General features: G+C 32.2%; 2 long non-coding RNA genes across 5 annotated transcripts; both read left to right on the top strand.

The window, feature by feature from the left end:
* Nucleotides 1-399: 399 nt before the first annotated feature.
* Nucleotides 400-6286, top strand: LOC121976851. Its single transcript, XR_006110701.1, has 4 exons — nucleotides 400-675; nucleotides 806-1002; nucleotides 4863-4953; nucleotides 5053-6286. It is a non-coding gene; the product is annotated as an uncharacterized LOC121976851 (long non-coding RNA).
* A 5160-nt stretch (nucleotides 6287-11446) lies between these two features.
* On the top strand, nucleotides 11447-23540 carry LOC121976850. Of its 4 annotated transcripts, none has more exons than XR_006110699.1 (13): nucleotides 11448-11785; nucleotides 13209-13575; nucleotides 19573-19915; nucleotides 20134-20343; nucleotides 20971-21063; nucleotides 21143-21264; nucleotides 21351-21724; nucleotides 21807-22065; nucleotides 22150-22415; nucleotides 22546-22696; nucleotides 22953-23016; nucleotides 23107-23205; nucleotides 23291-23540. It is a non-coding gene; the product is annotated as an uncharacterized LOC121976850 (long non-coding RNA). The 4 variants fall into 4 exon arrangements; XR_006110698.1 differs by having other exon boundaries at nucleotides 22542-22696; XR_006110697.1 differs by having other exon boundaries at nucleotides 11447-11785; nucleotides 22150-22696.
* Nucleotides 23541-24233: the final 693 nt, after the last annotated feature.

Here is a 24233-nt window from a genome sequence, read left to right as displayed (position 1 = left end):
ATATAATATCCTGTACTCTCGGGATGATCTAGTGACTAGAGCACAAAGTGTTGCCATCATCATGTCTCGGGTTAGAATCTCGGTAAAACAAAGATAAGGGTTTAGGGTTGTTATACCCGGATGCCCTAATGGAAACGACGGAGGCCACCCCGCCTACCGTGGCGTTTTGAGGAGGAATTTGAAGTCTCAGCCTCTTGCATCCGTCTGCAGCAGAAGTCCTCCTGGCAAATTCCCTTTCCACTCCTTTCTCCTTGTTTCACGAAACTTTCGTGTTGATTCATAACTACTATTCTTCCTCTTCACCGAGACGGATTTCAGTTTTTCAGAAACTTGGATTTGAAAAAAAGAAGCAATCTTTTGTTTATTTATTCTTCTTTTCTCCTTTCTCTTCTAGAAGAACGCGACTTGGAAACGCAAGTCACAGCTCCATCTGAAACCCCAGCATCAGTAGCAAATGGTGTTAAAATCCCTACGCACAAGTTTTCTTCAAATCAGGTGGAAGCTAAGGACGCCGAGAAGGGTACTGGAAGTCATGAGAGAAATCTCAAGGCAACGCGTAAAAAGCGTCGTATCAATGTCTTCCCAAAATAATCCGCCGTTGAAATAGAACCTGAAGGGCAAAGCATGCAAGCAGAATTGCCTTCTTCAGACATACGTAAAGCAACGACGTGGATGGTAATCTCACAGTCGAAGATAATTTGAGTTACTGAATGTGTCCCTATTCATCACAATCACTTAATAAATATTGAAACTGTTAATGTATTTCATCATTTGATTTCTTCTCAAACATGGGCCATATCACTAGGTATGATGGAGAACAATTCTATCTTATTAACAAAAGAAGTTTTTTCATACTATATCGGACAAAGGGAGTATCAGAAACCCACAAGCATCAGTCCAGTCCAACGTGATTTTTGGCAAACAAAAAAAAAAGGGAGGCAGTGGTGCAACGACTCTGTACTCGCTTACATTCCTTCCTTGCACTTATGCATGTGATCCAAGGTACTCTACCTCTCTTTGTATATGTAATTGTGCTTTTGTTATCTGAACATTATATTAGTGAGCAATGGGTTAGGCCTTTAATTGATTTAAACTTATAATATTGTTTGAATATGTGGTGAATGTGCTAGTCCACCCAATAATTCAAGTCATTCTAGAAAATCAAAAGGACAAAATAGAGCTTGTTAGACCATGTGAAGGAGAATCTAGGTGAGCATTAGTCTAGGTGTACCAGTAGTGAAAATGAATAAAATGGAAAAGGGTTGCCCTGTTTTATTGGTGTACATGTTCAAATTGTATTTGTTTAGGGAATGATACACAACGAGCAAAAGATATATAATAGGTCAAGATCAAGCTATAGGACTATTGAACTATGCACTTAACATACTTGTGTTGGCATATATAATGATATGATGCTGATGAGATATGTTTATGTGCTTGTCGTACCTCAAAGGCCACTTCACACTGTATTAGGATAATTATCTCACTTGGGATAGTTTGCATTATAGAATTTATAGCATATGCACATAAATATCCAGTCTCATTGCAAAACAACATGATCAAGGAAATAAACAATCATAATAGCAACAATAAGTCTTATATTGACAAGAGTGAATATATGTAAAGATATTTATGTAGTATGCAATGCAATAAACACAAATAAAGGTATCCTAAGAATAATGACAAGTGAAACATAATAAAAGTTAAATTAAATGAGTAAAAGCAAAATGGAAATCTATAGAAGCTTGATGAAATACCTCTGATCAACTCTTGTGGCTCGATTCCATCTTTAGTCGAATATGTGCCTTAAATGAAATCAATTAGTGGTAACTCAAGTTACCAATTTATGCTTTACTCACTGAATTTTTGTTGATTTTATCTCTTTCATCTCTTAATATAATTCTATTCTCAAGCTTGAATGACTCAACTCACATTGATCCGTGACCGCCTACCACATAAAATCTCATCTAATACATGGCACTTGGCAATGCACACACACAAATATGTACACATATATAAACACACATTTATACATACATACATTCATATACACACACATTTATATATATAGTGTGCACACACAATCTTATTGCATTTTAGTATATTATTTATTTAACTCATTGTTTGGGGACTAATCTAAGTGATACATAACTAGGGGTTTTGTTAAATTAAGATACATTATTTGCATGTTATTAGGACACCGCCTTTTATATCCAAAGTTATCATATCAACAATAATCAACCAAATAAAGGTATTAGAAGTATTGACATTCATATTACATATAAGCTATTATAAAGGAATCTACTTGTTAAATATAATATTTATTGTTACGTTTTTATATTAACATGAAGTATATTGCTCAATTTTGTCTTTAAATTAATGCCCATTGGTGTTCCAAAAGTACCTTTTCTGATTTTCAAATCGGAAGATGCAACTTGGCTTAAGTTATAGTGTGACTTGTTAGACATATTGAGCCATATGGAATTTACCCATGTGGAACAATATAAAGATATTAAACAAAGGTACCTACTTGCTACATATGACATCTCATACAACAATATAATGCTATCAACAAGTATCTATCCACTAAACATGGGATAGCGTTAAACAATATAATTATTTGAATCTGTCTACTAAATAAGACAATTCTTGTGAAAAGGTACTAGACAATATAATGATTTTAATCTGTCTGCTAAATATGACAATTCTTGTGAAAAGGTACGAAAACTCATTTATTATGCATCAACATAAAATATTTCATGCTCATTTTCTCATTAACATTGCTTATATATCTTTGTTAAATCAGGTAAATCTCTAGTTCTTTAGAGTAGCACTTAATCTTTATCTCATTTGTGTCCCAACTTATAAAAGAACCACAAAAGAAAAATTTAAGCAATTAGAGTTTACAAAATTTGAAGTAGGCCACAAACTCTTTAATGATCCTGAATGCAAAGTTGTCTCATCACCAATATTTTATTTTATTTTTTTGATTTACCAAAATATCTTGCTAATTAGAAGAGGCATCAAAATAACTTACTATAGTAAAACCTTACGATTGTAAAGGTGTTGCCTACATTGAACTTGCTCTATCACTTATCCTAGCTAATTAAGTTATTTATAAATTCACAAATTATCTCATACTCTAGAATCCATAGTTTCTATATTGTAGAACCAACTATTTTTTTTTTATTGTACAACCCGTTTGGCGGACTATCCAGAATATAACCCAAGATTACGGAGTTGCTCATGATCTCTCAATTCAAATATCTTTAACTCTTCAATGTGCTTCTTGCCCTTTAGTCTATCTCGCTAAGCCTTTAGTCTTTTGGGTGTACTAAACCCTCTAAGCTTGCCCTATGCCATCATTCACTTTGCCTCTGGGTTCACCTTGTTTTGCGCCTCCAAACCATTGAACCAACAATCAACCTAGTGAAGTGATTCTTGCCAAGTTCCTAGTCAGACTTGACCTGGACCTCTTGGACTTGCAATCAACCCTATTGATATGTAGCTCTTTATTAATCTTGACCTCTTAAAGCTCTTTTCAAGTTGGCAAGATCCTAGTCAATTTGTTCAACGTCCACAATCAACACATTAAAAAAACCCTAAACCCTTTTCTAACTATATCAAAACAACCTAGTTGAACTCAACTACTTAAGGGAATGAGACTCAACTTATACTTCTTGAGCTATCTAGAATTTGGTGCATATCCTAATTTTCACTAATCCACCCCTTAAAATGAGGCAAGTCTCAATAATAACCAGATATGAGGCACTAAATGAAACCAACAAAACGCCATTATAATGGAGCAAACACTTGAGCTAGACTTGCCTCTAAATCAAGAAAACTAATGGAATAGATATCCTCTACCCAATCACAATATCTAAATCTTGCTCACTTCCCATATTTTACTTCAGTTGTTCTATGTGAGTTTCCATTGTTGCTAAAGAATTTCTAGAAAACTCAATCTAATACAAATTGATTGCTTCTTCATTTCATCTTGAAGCAAACAAACTCTCAAGTAAATAAACAATGATATAGTTAATAAAAATTTTTTCCTCACCCTATAAAAAAAAAAGAATCTAACCCTAGTTGAGAAAATTTTTATCTAAGAGAGCTTCAAAACTGACATTTTCTTTTTGTTTTTTGCTTCCAAGTTATCTTAGTGCTTTCTTTGGCACTTGAGAGAATAAGAGGAAGAATATAAGTATTTTTGTGTGAGCATTCTACGCTAAAGAAACCACCTACAAAATCTTTTTAAAGCATGCCTTAACTAGTTACGTGATGACTTGTGTAAGGGGAGGTGGTGGCTTGAGGAGATTAGCCATGATTGGAAGACATCAACTCAAGGGGAAGTTATCGGCTAGGCCGGACCTTGACAGTGAAGGGAAAGGTTTTGACACAAGGAGATTGACTTTGGCCACGAATGGGAAGTGTGCTGGCTCAAGAAGTTGGATAGCAATCTCAAAGGGAAGGTGCCAACTAAGGAAATGGACACCGGCAAGAAATGAAGGGTGTTGATTCAAGGGAAAGGGTGTTAATTGTATGGTGAGGGTGCTAGCTCGAGCATTGTCTATTCAAAGGAGATGAAAACATCTGGAGAAATTGGGTTGACTCTGGTTGAATTCAATGATGTCTAATTGGGTCTGGTAATCCGGTTTGAATCCAGTACACGTTTTTAAGGTTGATCCCCTCTTCAGCGATTTAAAATTGTCTTTTGCTTGGCTCATAAGGATCCCTAACACAATCTCTCTATTGAAACTTATTCAAGAAAAAATAAATGAACACTCATAAATTTTTATTTAATATTAGAAAAATAGAAAAATTTAGTACATGTAACACGGTTAGACCATGACTTTTTACAGGTAATAAGTGCTTATCTCAATGGAAAGGATCTGTCATGGATTTTTTTGTTGGTGCAATCCTTTTGCAGAATGTATTTGATACTATCTCGAGGTCAGATGAAACAGTTTAAACTTCTAACTTTAATTATAATCCATTCTTATGTAATTTTATACTTATATGTGTTACATTGTTTGTTGTTCTGTCATACAGATTTGCCTGGATGTCACTGGCTGTTAAATTTCCTTTGAAAGAAATTGATACAGAAACAGGCTGATCTCTCATGGTGTAGAGCCAAAAATGAAAATAAATGATGGAATGAAGGGAGATACAATGGTAAATGATAATATTGAAACATTGAAAAAATGAAATTCCTTGGTGTTGACTGGGATTAAGGGAGGAAGCATATTTAAATGACTAAATAGAAGAGAACTAAGGCGAATAAGGACTCAGCAGACTGGGAGCAATGAGATGCACAAATGCAAATGAAATTTTAGAAGTCATTTAAGAAAAAAAAAAGTAGTCCGGTGCATAAAGCTCTCATCATATGGGGTCCCGGGGAAGGATTCATTGTACGTAACTTTATCCTATTTTTTACAAGAGACTATTTTCATGATTTGAACCCGTGATCTTTTGGTCATATTGCAACAATTTTATCGTTGCGCCAAGCTTTCCCTTCAATATTGATGGAAATACTTTTCCATGAGCATAAAGAAAAGGTTCAAATGACTCATTAATTTACGCTATTGAAGAAAATCACTATGAGATTATCGGTCTCCGATGTAAAATAAGGATAATCATTTTGACATTATTGCTATTAATTATAAGCTTAAAATTGAAGACTTCTTGATAACTTAATCATACTTTGCAATGCCATTACAATTTGACATTGAAGACAATTTCCATGAAGGTCTATATGAACATTATCTGTGAATTTTTTGAAGTTAATTTCATTTGAGAAATTCACACATAATATTCATATAGATCTTCATGGAAATTGTCTTCAATGTCAATTTATAATGATCTTGTAATGTGAGATTCAATTACTAAGAAGTTTTAAATTTTAAGCTCGTAGTTAATTGTAATAATTTCAAAATTATCATTCTTATTTTATATTCGGGGTAAAGTGATAATTTTGTAGTGATTTTTTCTTCAATAGTGGAAATTACTGAGCTATTTGAATTTTTTCATGCTTATATGCTTGTGGAAGAATATTTCCTTCACTCGTCAATGTAATAATTACAAAAAGTAATTATGCTTGTTGTATGTTTCCACAATTATTTGTCGGTAATTTGAGGAACAATAATAAATAGTAATTGTGTGTGAAGAGATGAAGTTATACTTTGTAAAGAAATTTTCATGTGTTTAATATGTGATGAACAATTGATGAGAAAACTTACTAAGTGTTCATAATAATATTTCTTAGTTTAGAAGGTTTGTAAACCAACCTACGCTTTCAAAATACTTGCTTGTTTCTTTCATCATGCATTTGCGATAATTTAGCTTTCTATTTTACAAAAATGAATTTATTATATCGTGCAAGGATCTCAGTGTAGTGTATTGAAATTAGTAGTTCTTTATTTGGCAAATATAACTGTGTTATAAAGAAAAGGTGGATCTGTCATATCAGCGGCCTCCTAGAATCGATTTCATCGATAGGAAAGGAGATAAATTTAGATACATAGGTAGGAAATGTATAGTGAGATGAATTTCAATTGTGAGTTCATGTGAAATTTGATCTCTGGTTGTTTCATCAGAAATATCATACGATCACGGTCTACATTATGTCCTGGGATAATATAATTGTGTTTATAAGAGTATATCATACATTGTCCAAAGTATCTATTTGCTAATGTAACTCATACCTATAAAGAAAATGACATATAGACACAAACTACCAAAACTATATACTTTCACATTATGAGTTTTAATTTTATTATGAATCTATTTCCTGGTCAAGTAACAAAGTTCTTTGAATTAAAATAAATTGTTATGACTTACCATGTTTGTTGGTCAAATTTATCATGATGAGTTCAAAGATACCCTTGGATGTTTTTTGGTTTTGAAAAACTAAATTTCATTGTAATTGTTTGAACAACTTTTTACTGAACCTAGTAGATACATTTTTAAAATATACAAATTATGTATCATAGTTTTAAAATTATCAAATCATGTACCCATTTCTTGTTTTACCCTCATCCTCAAATCAATTCGACTGAAAAAAATTCATTAGCTAGTTTCGGCCAAAATCGACTTATGAGAGCAATGATTTTTTTTTTTAAATACGAATGTATTTAAAAAATTAATTCATATTTAAAAAATTACTATTCTCAATGTATTTGGTTAAATTGATATTTGATAATATTTTTATAATCGGGAGAACTAGACGAACACATAATAACTGATTTCATGTAATTTGGAGGTCTCTATGTCTATCAATTGATTTTGGCCGAAATCGGCTGATGAACTTAGAAGCCTCCAAATTACATGAAATCAGTTCTTATATGTTCGTCTAGTTCTTTTGATTGTAAAAAATACTATCAAATATCAATTTGACTCAATATATTAAGAGCAATGATTTTTTAAATACAAATGTATTTAAAAATTAATTCATGTCAAAAAAATCACTATTCTCAATATATTGAGTCAAATTGATGTTTGAAAAAATTGATATAATCATAAGAACTAAAAGAACTCAAGATTTGATTTTACTTCATTCCAAACTCTTTAGGTCTATCAACTGATTTTGGCTGAATGAAACTATATTGATTTTATTTAGATTCATTCGACCATAGTTTCAAAAAAAAAATCACTATTCTCAATATATTACGTCAAATTGATATTTGATAGTATTTTTAATTAGGAGAATTAGACGAATACATAGAAACTGGTTTCATATCATTTCAGCTGATGGACCGAGAGACCTTTAATGACATGAAATCAGTTTCTATGTGCTCGTCTGGTTCTCCTGATTGTAAAAATACTATCAAATATCAATTTGACGAAATATATTGAGAACAGTGATTTTTTGAACACGAATATATTCGAAAAATTAATTTATGTTAAAAAAATCACTACTCTCAATATATTAGGTTAAATTGATATTTGATAATATTTTTACAATTAAGAGAACTAAACGAACATATGAGAATTGATTTCATATCATTTGAAGGTCTTTAGGTTTATCAGCCGATTTTTTGTCGAAATCGGCTGATGAATTTTTCAAACAGAATAAAATTAATTCAACTGATTTATTTTTCTAGTCGAATTGATTTGAGAATGAGGGTAAAACGGGGAGTAGGTATTAATTTGATAATTTTAAAACTATGATACATTTAGATATTTTGAAAATTTATCTACTGGGCTCGGTAAAAAAATTATTGTTTGAAAAAGAAATATGTCTCATCAGTTCTCTTTAATTTATAGTCATTTAAATATGCTTCAACTTTTAACTTTTTTCGAGTCAATACCATGGGATTTTTTTTAATGTTCCGGTATTTTCATTTATCTTTGTATCTCCTTTTATTCTATCATTTAATCTCATTTTTGATTGATCAGCAATTGTTTCTATTCTGCTAGATTCTTTCAGTAATATATATTGTGTATCATTTTTATTTTCAAAGAAAATTTAGAGGCAAGTGACAAAATCAAAGACAAAACAACCAACAATGGAACACATATAGGTATAAAATCATATAAAAATGAATTATAATTAAAGTTCAAAAATTGAACTGTTTCATTTGACATTTTGCTAGTATTAAACACACTTGGCATAAGGAATGCACCATTCACAACATTCATGATAGATCCGATAAACACTTATTACCGATATAAAGTGATGGTCTAGTGTTGTTACATGGACTAAATTTCGCTATTCTTACTGTCATTAAATAAAAAAATTATAGGTCAAGCAAAAGACAACTTTAAATTGATGAAGAGGGGATTAACTTTAGAAAAGATTTGAATCAAACCGGATTATCCGACCCAATTAGACATTATTGAATTGAACTAGAGTCAACCCAATTTCTCCTCATGTTCATCTTCTTTGAGTAGATAATGCTCGAGCCAACACCCTCACCATTCAACTAACACTCGTTCCCGCGAATCAACACCTTTCATTTCTAGGAAATGTCCATCTCCTTTTGTCGACACCTTCCTTTTGTGGTTGTTATCCAACTCCTTGAGCCGGCACACTTCCCATTCTTGGCCAAAGCCGATTTTTTTTGTGTAAGCACCTTTCCCTTCACTGTCAAGGCCCACCTAGCCGATAACTTCCCCTTTGTGACCGGTGCCCATTCCCTTGAGTTTATGTCTTCCGATTACATAAGTCATCGCGTAACTAGATTCAAAAATGATTTTATTAACCAATTGATTACAGTATTTGTATTCATTTAGAAGAAAAATGAAAATGAAAATTTTAAGATAATTTGATAGACTGACAATTCCATAAATGAAAGAAAAAAAATTACAATTTATTCACTGTCCCTGAAAAGAATAAAGGACTAAACAGTGACATTTTAGTACTATTATTTGGAAGTGATTGGATAATATCCTTTTGTGGTTGGGTATGACTTCTGCATTTCTTGGAGCCAGGCAAAGAGAAAAATTCTATAAAATTTTTGTTTGGAACAATGGTTCCTTCCCTTGTGGTTAGGTGTATTTTGATAGTTTGGCGATACAACTTAAGTTTGGTCATAAGGTGTGTTTGATAATTGAAGTGATTAAATTTGGATAATTGACTTCATGGATGTGAAGCCATGGGGTGCTTTGAAGCCATGTTGGTCATCAATCTTGAAATGGAAAATGGTGATTGATGTGGCTTCTTAGATTTATTTTGGGTAAGATCAAAAAATAATGGACTCAAAGGCAAAATGAACTTAGTGTAGTCATGGATTTCTATCAAAGTAGAGGTCTACCTAGTGTTCTAGGTAGTTGATGAACGAGCTCGATCTCGAATAAAGTCAAGATCCACAAGCAAATTTAGTCAACTAAAGAGATTTTAGTTGACTCGAATACTTAGTCAAACTATAAATATTTTGCTTACAAATATATATTTTATAGTTTGGATTAATGACTAAAAGCAAATTCAATTGACTAAATAATTAATTAATGAAAACAAGTTGCTCTTTCTTTGAATTGAGTCGACTGAAATGGTCTTGATTTTTTTTTGTTTATCAAAGAGTTTAACCTAGATCTAATATGTATTTCCAATTCACGCATCAAGTGTCGAGACTTAATATATTGGACGTAAGAGCTTGTCAAGTTTGATAATTCAATCCGAATGAGTTAGTTTAATGTATCACAAGATCATTCATTCAATCCTAATGAGTTAGTTTAATGTATCACAAGGTCATTCATTGCTTTAGAGAAGGATGACATGGATCAAACAAAAATAGGGACTTAAAAAAAAAACAGCTCATAGGCCAGCTCTTTAATGGTTATTGAAAAAGATTTTAAAAAAACACTGTTTTATTGATTGATAAAATCAATTTTAGCAGTTCATAGAAAATTCATGTATTTTGAAAATCATAAAACTTTGTAAATATTATAAAAAATAATTTCGGAATAAAATATCATTTTTAAGAAAAAAAATGCTATGTTGAAAACAATTAAAAACTTAATAATTTATTATCTATTTTAGTATATCCATATGCATTTATGTGAATTGCCCTTTTCTAAACTAATTAACAAGGGAAAATATTATATAAATAAATACTTTTCAAGCATAAAATAATAGTATTTGCAATAGGGTAATAAGAATCAAACGATTTCAAATTTTATCAATTTTAAGTTAACAATCGCTCATGAAACCTTCAAACTTATTGAAAAAAAATTATAGCTCTTCAAGTAAAATTCATCAAACATTTTGGATAGCAAAATCCTCCTCAAACCGTTAGATAATTTGTCATCATTAATGTTGTGTTGGTAATGTTAATGAGGTGTTATAATATCCTCTTGGTGTTAAAGCCAATGTGAAGAGGTGTTCACCATTTCACTTTTGAGCGCGTTCAAGATCTTGCACGTGTTCAAGATAATGTGGGTTGGGCCAACCAAGGCTGGCCCACCCCACATGAGTGTATTTTATTTTTATTTTTTAAAATTTATTTATTAAAAAATTATAAATTTTAAAATTAAAATTGGAATAAAACGATTAGTTTTTAACTATTAATCTAAAAATATATATTTAAAATTATTATTATTATTTTAAATAATAATTATTTAAATTGAGTAAATAAAATTAAAATTTAAGTTGTTTAATGTAAAATATTTAAGATGAATGAGTAGGTAATGTTTGAAGGCATTGCTGCTTGTAGGCTTGATCGATTCCTATAGTATCATACTCGAACCTTTTGGCATTGCTGCTTGCTGCGAAATGAGTGAAAAGGGACTTACGTCAATTAGAGATTTCATCGACAGTGTTACCGAACAATTCGAACAGAAGTGTCCTTGATGTTCTAGGGTTTCGACTTTAGGAAAAATCGCGAACCATGCGGAAGGGACCCAATGGAGTGAGAGTCTGTATTGGATTAGGATTCTGTTGGTTGCAATCCGATATCCGTCAACCCGCAATTTGATAAGGATCCGCAATTTAATAGGGATCCGATTGTGATTTTGACTGTCTCTATTTCACAGCGCCGCCACCTCTCTCAAAACCCTATTTCCCATTCATCTCCGTTCTTCCATCGCCTTCACACGGAAAACGCTCTGCTCGCTCTATTCATCTCTGTTCTTCCATCGCCTTCGACCGGAAGACGCTCTGCTGGAGTAGGCCGGAGCAGATCGACATAAATCTGAGTGATAATTTTCTTGTGGAGTGAGATGTTCCAGCTTGTCCGAAGAAATGAGGATAAGTCGAGCATTATTTGGCTTACTCATGGAACTTCAGGAAGAAGGAAAAAAAAAACAGATCTTTTAGCGTTTGGCATGGGAGGAATTGGAAAGATTTGTAAGTAAAATATATCTTCTGTTCTTCATGATTTGAGGGTTACAAAATTTAAAGTTGGGCCTTAGCACATGCCACAAACGCTTTAATGATCCCGAATGCAAAATAGTCTCATCACCAATATTTCAATTTTTTTTTCTATATATCAAAACATCTTCTAATTAGAAGAGGCATCAAAATACCTTTCTATAGTAAAACATTACGATTAATAAGGGTTGCTTACATTGTAATTGCTCTAACTCTTATCTTAGCATATTAATTTATTTATAAATTCACAAATTTTCTCATACTCGTAGGATCCATATTTTCTGTTATGTAGAACCAACTTTTTTTTTATTGTATAACCCTTTTGGCTGACTATCCTGAATTTAATTCAAGACTATGGTGTCGCTCATGATCTCTCAATCCAAATATCTTCAACTCTTCAATGTGCTTCTTGACATTTTGTCTCTCACGCTAAGATTTTAGTCTCTTGGATAGACTAAGCCCTCTAAGCTTGCCCTATGCCATCATTGACCTTGCCTTGGCTTCACCTTGTTTTGTGCCTCCAAACCATTGAACCAAAAACCAAAATGTTGATGTGAGTCTTGCCAAGTTCATAGTCAGACTTGACGTTCACCTCTTGGACTTTCAATCAATCCTATTGATGTGTGGCTCTTTATTAATCTTGACCTCTTAAAGCTCTTGTCAATTTGGCAAGATCCTAGTCAATCTGTTCAATGTGCACAATCAACACACATTAGAAAAACCCTAAACCCTTGTCCAACTCTATCTAAAAAACCTAGTTAAACTCAACTAATCAAGGGAATGAGACTTAACTTATACCTCTTGAGCTATCAAGAATTTGGTGCATAACGTAATTTTCACTAATCCACCCCTTTAAATGAGGCAAGCCTCAATAATAACCAGATATGAGGTACTAAAAGAAACCAACACAACGACACTATAACGGAGCAAACACTTGAGCTAGACTAGCCCAATCACAATATCTAAATCTTGCTCACTTCCCATATTTTACATCAGTTGTTCTATGCGAGTTTCCATTGTTGCTACAGAATTTCTAGAAAACCATTACAATCTAATACAAATTGATTGCTTCTACATTTCATCTTGAATCAAACAAACTCTCAAGTAAATAAACAATGATATAGTCAATAGAATTCTTTCCCTCATCCTAAAAAAAAGAATCTAACCCTAGGTGAGAACAATCATTGAAACCTCTTTATATTTTTTCTCTTAAATATGTTCATTTTCTTTTTTCTTTTTTGACAAGTCATTTTAGTTAAATTAGTCTCTAATTTATTGATGTGTAGGTTTAATGGTGTTTTACATAATTGCACCTATGGGCATAATGGGTAGATTTTAATTATTCACGTTATTGTGTAGATTTTAATATTGATTTCATTTATGTTCTTATGCGGTAAAGAGCATAATGGGTCATAAAAAGGAGGGGGAAAAAATCTACAGTTGAAGAGCTACAAGGATTAAATGAAGATATTCTGCATGGAGTTATTGATGCAGAGCTACATGGACTTACTAATGAAGAAGGTCTTGTAGATGTGCAAAAAAACAAGAGAGGACCTACATTGATGGGTACACTAATTACAACTGCAAGATAGAGCAAAAAAGCAAAGATTGATTATGATAACATGGGAAGGTCAGCATACAATGCAAATGGAAGGGCTTTACAATCATACATTGACTCTATTACTAGATCCATGGTGCCAATTAATATATAGTCCTGGCCTGTTGTTCCAGAAAACATAAAACAAAAAGTTTGGGGAGAGATCTCTGTAAGTATAAGATTAGATTTTACTGTTCATTTAAATTTGTTAATCCAATTTATACATTTATGTTCTTATGCAGCAAAATATTCTATGCATACTATGTGAATTTTGATGATATACTTCGCCACTGGTTACTTCGGCAATTGTTAATTATGAAGTAATATATGCTAATATACTTCGATAATAAAATTGGCATAGTAAATACTATTTTAGATTTCATAAATTAAAAAAAGTGGGTTTCACATATAATTTTACGCGAGGATTTACTTCGTAATATGTATTCGATGAAGTAATAAGTGTCAAAATAAAATTTATAATTTTAAGTGATGAAGTAATAAGTTTGAACCAATTGAAACATGAGTTAAACCTTCTTCATCAAGGTTCGATGATTTCCTTCTTCATCAACACGACCTGTTAGGTTTCCTTCTTCTTCATCAACCCGATAGGCTAGGGTTGTGTTCTTCAGCGGCGCGACAGTGCTAGGGTTGTCACGACAGTGCTAGGGTTGTGTTCGCCGCTCGATTCCACTGTAAGATCCTCTTTCTTACTAGTGTTGTATTTGTTTTTTTCTAGATTGAAACTCTTCTTTTGTTAATCTTCAAGATCTTAGCAATTTGTTGGTGAGATTCTCTTGTCAATTTTCCTGATTTTTCTGATCTTGTGCTTTTCTCTATATTCGTGCCAAAAAAAATTTTGAAAGCTTGTTATTTTATTGTGATGTTTTTCTCTAGAAGTGTTAGGACTAAGTCCTTAAATCACCTCAACAGCTTCATGCTTTTGAGTTTCTTCCTTCTTATCATGTTCATGGCTATTCTCTATCATTTTATCTGTGGATCTTAGCATCCAATCCAATCCTAATTCATTCCTTACAATCTCTTCATTGTTTTGATGAAATAGGTCTCTTTCACAATCATTGTCAGAAACGTCCACTGCTGAGCAGCAATAAAGCAATAAAAAAAATAATAAATCAATTAAGTCCTTAACTCTACATCCCAAAAATTATATAAACCCATTGTGCAAAATAATAATAATAATAATAATAATAATAATAATAATAAGTTTAAGAAAAAAGTACAGTTCTAGAAATGGTTATCAGATTTTTTTTTCCTTTCGCTTATTTTTCACTTCTCTACTTCTCTTTCTTTGTTTTCGCTTTAGCTTGCCTTTCCTCTCATTCTCTTCAGACGATGATGAATAATCATCCGATGATTCTTGTCTTCTCTTCCTTAAGTCTCTCCTCTTGATTTTTTTGTCTCCAGATTCATCTGAGTCTAAATGAGAAGCAAAAGAACCAAGGAGCAAAGGAATGCTCCTTGACAATCCAGTCTATGACAAAAAAAAACAATCTTATCAGCTTAACATCAAGTTCAAGTCCAAATTTCTACAAAATAACGTTAAACTATAAATAAAATGTTGGGAAAATGAAATTAAGCCAACGTATCTAGTCATCCACATAACATGAGTCATACGCTCAATAATGAAAAGAGGAGAGAGGAGAAGAGGGATGCGGCAACTGCGACAATCAGGAGGGGGAGAAAGGAACTTCGATATTGGTGCCAAAAGCTATGCTAAAATTATATTTACAAATCTATATTGTTATTTATAATGCAATTATGAAATTACTGACTGACTCTTTTGTTAATCAACCCATATTATAAACAACTCAATACTATTAGAAGTTAGTTTATTAATGCTAATAAAATTTTCTTCATACCACACACCTACCTCTTTGAACTGTCTCTTCTTAATTCTTGCATTAGGATTTATAAATTAAAGTTTCATGGGTTTTACATTTTGAACTACATGTAGTTTTAACTTTTGTTTATTCACTTTAATATCTTTTAATTTTGACCTATTTGTTTGTAGATTTTGCTTGATTTCAATGGATAAATCTTGGATATACTTGGATAGAAAGTCCAAATAGTATGAGGAGGGTGTGGAACAGTTCATTAGATATTGTTTACAGAATCTCAATATTGACCCCAATGATATTCATTGTCCTTGTTGCAAATGTATCAATCTTAAAAAAGGATCGGTGAAGTCCATTTCAGAGCATCTTTATTTCCATGATTTTAGTCAAAATTATGTGAATTGGATTTGGCATGGTGAGCCTGCCAAAGATGATAAAGTAAAATGGAGTGTCAATTAGAAGCCAATTAATAATGATTATGACAATTTTGAAACCGCTCATATGTGTGAGGCAACGTATGATGACTGTACAGAAAATCCTGAAGAATTTATGAAATTTTTAGAGGAATCAGAGAAGTCGCTGTACAAGGGATGTCAACGTTACACAAAATTGAGTGCACTTGTGAAACTGTACAATACAAAAGCAAGGCATGGAATGAGTGATGTTCTATTTTCAGATTTACTATTGGATTTTGGGGATATGTTGCCAAGTAATCACAATCTACCGTTCTCAATGTATGATGTAAAAAAGACGTTGAGTTGTTTGTCGTTGACTCATGCAAAGATTAATGCTCGTTCTAATGATTGCATTCTTTATAGAAAGCAATATAAAAACTGCGTAAGTTGCCCTAAATGTGGCTTGTCACGGTGGAAGTTAACCAAAAACAAGGTTGAGAAGAAAGGTGTTCATGCTAAGGTGGTTTGGTATTTTCCTCCCATACCAAGATTTAAGCGCATGTTTAAATCTTTAGTTGTCACGGTGGAAGTTAACCAAAAACAAAGTTGAGAAGAAAGGTGTTCCTGTTAAGGTGGTTTGGTATTTTCCTCCCATACCAAGATTTAAGCGCATGTTTAAATCTTTAGTTGTCACGGTGGAAGTTAACCAAAAACAAAGTTGAAAAGAAAGGTGTTCCTTTTAAGGTCGTTGGTATTTCCCTCCCATACCAAGATTTAAGCGCATGTTTAAATCTTTAGTTGTCACGGTGGAAGTTAACCAAAAACAAAGTTGAAAAGAAAGGTGTTCCTGTTAAGGTCGTTGGTATTTCCCTCCCATACCAAGATTTAAGCGCATGTTTAAATCTTTAGTTGTCACGGTGGAAGTTAACCAAAAACAAAGTTGAAAAGAAAGGTGTTCCTGTTAAGGTGGTTTGGTATTTCCCTCCCATACCAAGATTTAAGCGCATGTTTAAACCTTTGGAGACCTCAAGAAATTTAACATGGCATGCAGATTCTACAAGAGTTGTTGGTCAGTTACGTCATCCAGTTGATTCACCATCGTGGAAGTTAGTGGATCATATGTGGCCCGATTTTGAAAGTGAGCCAAGAAATCTTCGTCTAGCACTTGCAGCTGATGACGTTAATCCTCATAGCAACCTTAGTAGTCGGTACAGCTGTTGGCTTATTATGTTGGTTAACTATAATTTACCTCCAAATATGTGTATGAAGAGGAAATACATTATGCTAATTATGCTCATTTCAAGGCCTAAGCAGCCTAGAAACGATATTGATGTCTATCTGAAGGTGTTAATTGAAGATTTGCAACAATTGTGGGCAGGAGTTGATGGAGTTTATGATGCTTATCGAAGGGAGTTTTTCACTCTTAAAGGAGTCTTATTATGAACCATCAATGATTTTCCTACCTACGGTAACCTTAGTGGATGTACTACACATGGTTATTATGCATGTCCAGTATGTGGACAAGATACTTATGCAAGGCACTTGGAAAATGAGAAGGAAATGTCATTTACGGGCCATAGACGATTCCTATCACGGTTTCATCCCTATCGTAGGCAAATGAAAGAGTTTAATGGCATGGAAGAACTTGGAGAAGCAGTTAGACCATTATCTGGGATTAAGTTGTTTGAGAAACTTTCTGACATAAGGTGTGAGTTTGGAAAGAAGATAAGTGTGAAAGGGAAAAAAAAAGCTTGCAAAGGCTAATAAGTTGGAAGTCAATATAGAAGAAAAAGATTTAGAAGCAATAAATTTCAGAAAATGTTGGTAGAAGAAGTCAATATTTTTTAATATTCCTTACTGGAAACACTTGCATGTAAGACATTTTCTTGATGTTATGCACATCGAGAAAAATGTATTTGAATCCCTCATTAATACTTTGATGAATGTTAAAGGAAAAATCAAGGATAATGTGGCAGCTAGGTTGGACATGGTTGAAATGGAAATTAGACCTGAATTAACACCTATAGTTGAGGAGAAGAGAACATATCTTCCTTTTGCTGCGTGCTCATTCACAAAAAAAGAAAAGTTACAAGTGTGCAAGTCATTAAAGGATATAAAAGTTCCAGAAGGTTTTTCTTCAAACATTAATATTGTGTGCATGGATCAGCTAAAGTTGACTTGCTTGAAATCCCATGATTGTCATGTTTTAATGCAGCATTTCTTGCCAATAGTTATACGTGATGTGCTGCCAAAACATGTTAGATATACTATCATAAGATTATGCTTTTTTCTTCAAAGATATTTCTTGCAAAGTTATAGATGTAGCCAAGTTAAATAAGTTGCAATCTGAATTGGTTGTTACACTATGCTTATTGGAGCAATATTTCCCCCCATCTTTCTTCGATGTCATGCTTCACTTAATTGTCCATCTTGTTCGAGAAGTCCGATTATGTGGATCAATTTACTTTAGATGGATGTATCCATTTGGAAGATGCATGAAGGTGCTTAAGAGTTATGTAGGCCATCGAAAATATCCTGAAGGTTGCATTGTTCAGAGATATTTAGCAGAAGAAGCAATTGAATTTTGTTCAGAATACCTCAATGACGTTGATCCTATTAGAGTTCCTCAATCAATTCGAGATCCGAAAGCAAATGGTTCTGGCTTCCAAGCATGCATCACACCAATTCGAGACCCGAAAGCAAATGGTTCTAGCATGCAAACATGCAACACACCAATTATAGTGCAACAAGTTGATCTGCAACAAGCACATTTGACTGTGCTAGAAAATATGGAAGAAGTATCTCGCTATATAATGTATGTGTGTTGTATTATTTATAATTCTGCATACATAATAGAGATTATCTAATGTCTCACTTAAATTTACATACTAATACTTCTACAGTGAACATAAAATTTTTTTGAAATCAATGTTTCCCAAAAAAGAGAAAGATGAAAGGTGGATACAAGATGCTCACAACAAGAGGTTTATTGATTGGTTTCGTGCAAAGGTGGGTATTAGATTCATCAAATTTTTAATATCATTTGTGCTAAACAACTTATATCTACTATTTTTAATCACCATATTCAAATTGAATACATGTTAGGTGGCAGCTGAAATTGACAGTTGCAATGGTGTGACAACATCAACATTAACATGGTTGGCACATGGACCGCGTGCACAAATCATTAAGTATAATTGTTATGTGATAATTGACAATTTATACCAAACAAAGGCGCGAGATGATGACAGAGTTTGCCAAAACAGTGGGGTTTCTTTAGTTGCCAACACTATGCTTGTATGTAGTGCTAAAGATAAGAATTCCTTGCTAGCTGATGTGTCTTTCTATGGAGTGATTGATGAAATATAGGAATTAGACTATCATCAATTTCAAGTTCCTCTTTTGAAATGTACGTGGGTTGCAAATGATAAAGGAATAATCAACAATGATGAATGTGGCTTCACCTTAGTCAACTTGAACAATCGAGGACACAAGAATGACGAATTTGTGCTTGCAAGTCAAGTCAACCAAGTCTTTTATATTGATGACCCATTAACAAAGGGGTGGTCAATTGTGCTTCTAGTTACAAATAGATGTTATGAGGGAGATGTTGATGATAATTGGAGTAGTATTCCTGATTCTAGATCAATTGATGATGTTGATACTCATTGCATTCCTACTCATAAAAGATACTTTAGCTAAGAAATTGAGGGTGTTTGGGTCACAAAAAAGAAAAAAAATGATGTTTTGAATTTTTGTGTAATGTTTTATGCACTTTAAAAAATTATGTTATTCAATTGTATGTTATGTTTACACTTGTGTTGCTATTTATTTATATTTTTGTTATTATGATTATATATGTCATGTTTATGTTTTTGTACCAATTTTAATAGTGGTTTCATTGTTGTTCTTATGCAGACAATACTCGATGGGTCGTAAAAAATAAGTAGTAGCAGTTGAGGAGATACATGGTGTAGTTGATACAGAGGTACATGAAGTTATTGATAGAGAAGAACGTTCTGTAAATGTGCAGAAGAACAAACGAGGTCCTACATCAATGTGTAAATTTACTACAGCTGCAAGATGGGGGAAAAAAGCGAAGATTGATTATGATGACATGGGCCGACCATTATACAATGCAAATGGAAAGACATTGCAATCGTACATTGGCTCTGTTGCTAGAACCATGGTGCCAATCAACATGAAGTCTTGGCCTACTGTCTCAGAAAATATAAAACAAAAATTGTGGGAACAGATTTCGGTAAGATTAATAAATACATACAATCTCAAATCAAGTTAGCTTTCAACTATCTGCTGCCATTGTTTTATTTAATCCATTCTTATCATATACCTATCATTGTTTTATTTAATCAATTCTTGTCATATTAGGTGTATAATTATCCAGCTTGTATGTCTATTATTTTCTTATTCCTTTTCAACTTCTCTATTAATAGTATTAACTAATTTTTTGTGTTGTAGAATGTGTTCGAATTATCACCACAAAGTGAGACTGCTGTGATGAATTCAACATCTCAAAAGTGGCGAGATTTTAAAAATAAACTTACTAGCAGATTTGTTAGGCCAAATAAAGACAATCCTGAAAAATTGAGTTCTCCACCTAGTCAATATCAGATCCCAAAAGTAATTTGGAAAGTATTTGTAGATGAGAGACTTCATCCATCATGGGAGGTACACACTTGTACTGTGTTAGCTGAAAATTTTTGAAATATCTCATAGGCAAATTTTGATTATAAAATTTGTTGTCTTTTAAAGTATGGTGTTGTTTGTACTTTTACATTTGTAATTTCCTACATTTACACGTTGAATTATACAGTATGGTGTTTTTCAATTGCTTACCGAGTATTACTTTACATGTATTACCTAATAATATTATAGTTAGGCAAAATGCAATTTATAGTTAGGATTATGGTTAGGAAATTTTACAGTATGACAAATTTTGCTTATAAATTTTGCATTTTGATGTTTTTTAAGTGCAAATTTTACTTTTAAATTTTGCATTTTACATTTATAGAGTTCTCCTGTTGTTGAATTATACAGTATGGCAAATTTTGCTTATAAATTGTATTTTGCAGTTTTTCAAGTGCTTACACTATGTAATGCAATACTGCTTACACTTATAATGCAATATTGCTTATAGTTATAGTGCTTACATTAAATTGTATCATACATTATATAATGCAATACTGCTTTAGGAAGCAACGTGAAAATGCATATGGGTGCTTACACTTATAATTGTTTGCATGTCTGCTATATATATAATGCATACGGGTGTTTATGAATGTATCTTCTATGTAGGTTATTCATGAAAAGCAAACAGAACGAATGGTGCATTATAAATATCATTACAGATTGTCTCACAAATGTTACATCAACTTAGAGACTGAATTGGTGAGCTACCATGCAATTATACTTATCATTTTTAAGCAAGTATTTAATATTATGTAACTGATCATTTTTCGAATTGTAGAGGGAGAAAAAAATAATTACTGAAAATGAGGAAGTTGATAGATCGATGTTTGGCGTAAAGCCCGTGAGGATAAATTTGGCAACATAACAAATATGGAGATAGCAGAAGTCATTGCAAAAATTGTAATTGTTTTTTTATCTACTTTTCATATTGCCTAGTTAAATAATATTGAAAATTTTGGATTGATTTGTTACATCTCATATTGTAGGATGATTTAATGGAAAAGAAAATCATAGGAGAGTTCAAATCTTCTGGGATGAATGATGTGTTAACCATTGTTTTAGGAAATCAAGAACACTCTGGACGGGTTAGAGGTGTGGGAGGATGTGTAAAATCCCAACTCTACTTTAAAACTGCAAGAAAGAGTAATCAGTCCTAAAGGATTTGATTGATAATTTTAAAGAACAATCGGAGAAGAATATGAGCTTGAAGGCTGAAGTAGAGAAATTGAAGGCTCAACTTGCTCAGGTCATTGATAATCAAACTTGTGAGGTTGTTATATCGAACAAGTCCTCAAACATGAACGATCCAAAATGGAGAGATGATGTGGAGATTTATTAATGTGGCGCTTCAAGCTTGGAGGTTTTATATTTATCAATTTTATGTCAAATTGATTTTTCTTTCAAATTAAGGTATTTATATACAATTTATTTTTTTATTAAAGGGAAAAAAAATGTAACCTGGTTGTGAAGCAACGTGAAAATGTGGTGACCTACGACACAGTACTATCAGAAGGAGGCCTAAATATATCAATTTATCATGTTCCACTTAGGGAAGAGAATTTCAAGGTATCTATTGATGTTGTGTTAGATGAAGGAGCAAAGCTTCCAATTTCAATTCCGTCTGGACCAACAATCATCAATGATGTTATTGGAACAATTGTTGCTTGGCCTAAAGAGTTGGTAATTTTATCAAGAAAGAAGGTACTTTCAATTTACTTAAAAAGTTGGTATTTGAAAAAGCCTCAATTATTTGAATACTCATATGAATATTTTAAAATTTTGTAGAAGAATGTGCAACATCAATCATTTGCTTTTTCGGATATTCATGATCATCAGGATAAGTACAAGGAAATTGAAAAAACGTTGCCGATGACATGCAAATATATTTACTCGTATGTTATCAGATTGATACCTGAAGATGAGAGCATACATATAGAATTTGATGAAATTATGTTTGAATGTCCTAAAAGTGTATGGTTGCTGAGAGAAGATATCTTACGCTTTATGAAGATGAGAGAGATGGGTGTCAGACAAATATTGATTTACATGGGGTATGTTATGCGTTAAATACAATATTTGTTCATATGTTTTGCTTTGGTCCCAATATTTGTTCACATGCTTTGTTTTGGTTTACATGGGGTATATTGCCTTGTAATTACCTTTACAAATACTTGAAGAAAGAAAAAAGAGCTGAGTATGTGTCATTTGTGGATCCTGGTCACATACCTACATGCGGTGTGGGTGAAGAAGGCAGTAAATTGTCACAAGATATTGCTGCTCAGTTGGGAGCATCTAACAGAGATAGCATATGCCTCATCCCGTATAACACTGGGTAAGTTTTTTATTATTTATCAATTCTTACTACATGTTATTCAATGTTATATTTCCATTTGTGCAGGTACCATTAGATCTTAACTATAATTAATGAAGATAAGAATATGATATATTTATTGGACTCTTTGAGTAACAGGAATTGAGACCATGCTTGGCAAATTATTGTGACTAAGGAAATAGTAGATTATGCTAATTTTGAATGCATTGAATTCATTATAGGTTAAAAAAATAATTTTCTATTGTTTACAATGTAGTGGGGTCAAGATATACAATGCATCAAAGGATATTTCAAAAGGAGCAGGTTTTAAAAAATTAACAGTATGTATTGTGACTATATATTTAGACATCAATTAATAATTTTTATTATTTGGATTGTGACTTCTTGCATGACATTTTTAATTTCATTAGGATAATCTTAAACAAAATGGTGGTGTTGATTGTGGATATTGTGTGATGCGGTACATGCAAGAGATAGTCTTGGATGAAGATCCATAATTGGAGAGGAAGGTGAATTTCTTCTTTATGAAATATTTTTTTTTATAAAATATTGAGTTATTTTTCATTAATACTCAAACTTCTGTTAATGTTTCAGTTTGCAGCATCAAAAACAAACAGTATTACAATCAATCTCAGTATGATGAAGTCAGAAGTGATTGGAGCGAATTCGTCTATTTCTATATGGGTGCCTAAGTGTAGGCTATGATATAAATTTTATATTGTATTTAGAGATTTATGGATAGAAAAGTTTTTGTGTTATGGTTAAACATGTCTTTTATGAATACATTTTTGGATTGTATATGATATATGTTTGTGATATATTGGTTCAATTTTGAGGTGAAAAATATTATATTAGAGTTAAATATTATAGTATATATTTTTGTCAATTAAAATTGTATTATAGTAAAATATGGTCAATTACTTCGACATTATAAATGACTAATGAAGTAATATAATACAAACGACTTTGATAAATTTAAATAATGGCATAGTTAAAGAAATTATTTACTTACTTCTGATCAAATTTATGAAAGTATTTCGTATAAATTACTTCACTATATTAATTTTTTTGTTATAGTAAAATATGCTCTATTACTTCATACTACGATGAAGTAATATAATAATAAATAATTCGACCAAGTCAAATTATTCAGAAGTAAAATTAAACAATTACTGTACCAAAATTCAAAATTTGTGAAGTTGTATACATATTTTACTTCGTCAAACAACGTAACCTATGAAGTAATAATCATTAACTTCTTCGGTATTATTACTGGTCTCGATGAAGTAGTATAGGTTTTTTATCCTTTTTGGATCTGTGATAGACTTCGGTAATCGTGTGGTGAAATAAAAAATTTATCCTTTTACTTCACGTGCGTCTACATCGATAATTATCTACTTATTACTTCGGATAATATTCGAAGTATTTTGCCGATTTTCACATAGTAACATTTTATATAGATATTTTTTTAAACATGTACATGTATATACGAAATGAAATAATACCAATTAATATTTTTTTTTACAGAATGTCTTCG

This window comes from Zingiber officinale, chromosome 4B (genome assembly GCF_018446385.1).
Source record: "Zingiber officinale cultivar Zhangliang chromosome 4B, Zo_v1.1, whole genome shotgun sequence".
NCBI classification, from domain to species: domain Eukaryota; kingdom Viridiplantae; phylum Streptophyta; class Magnoliopsida; order Zingiberales; family Zingiberaceae; genus Zingiber; species Zingiber officinale.
The sequence above is the reverse complement of the archived record's forward strand: the minus strand, read 5'-3'. Positions and strand labels throughout refer to the sequence as shown.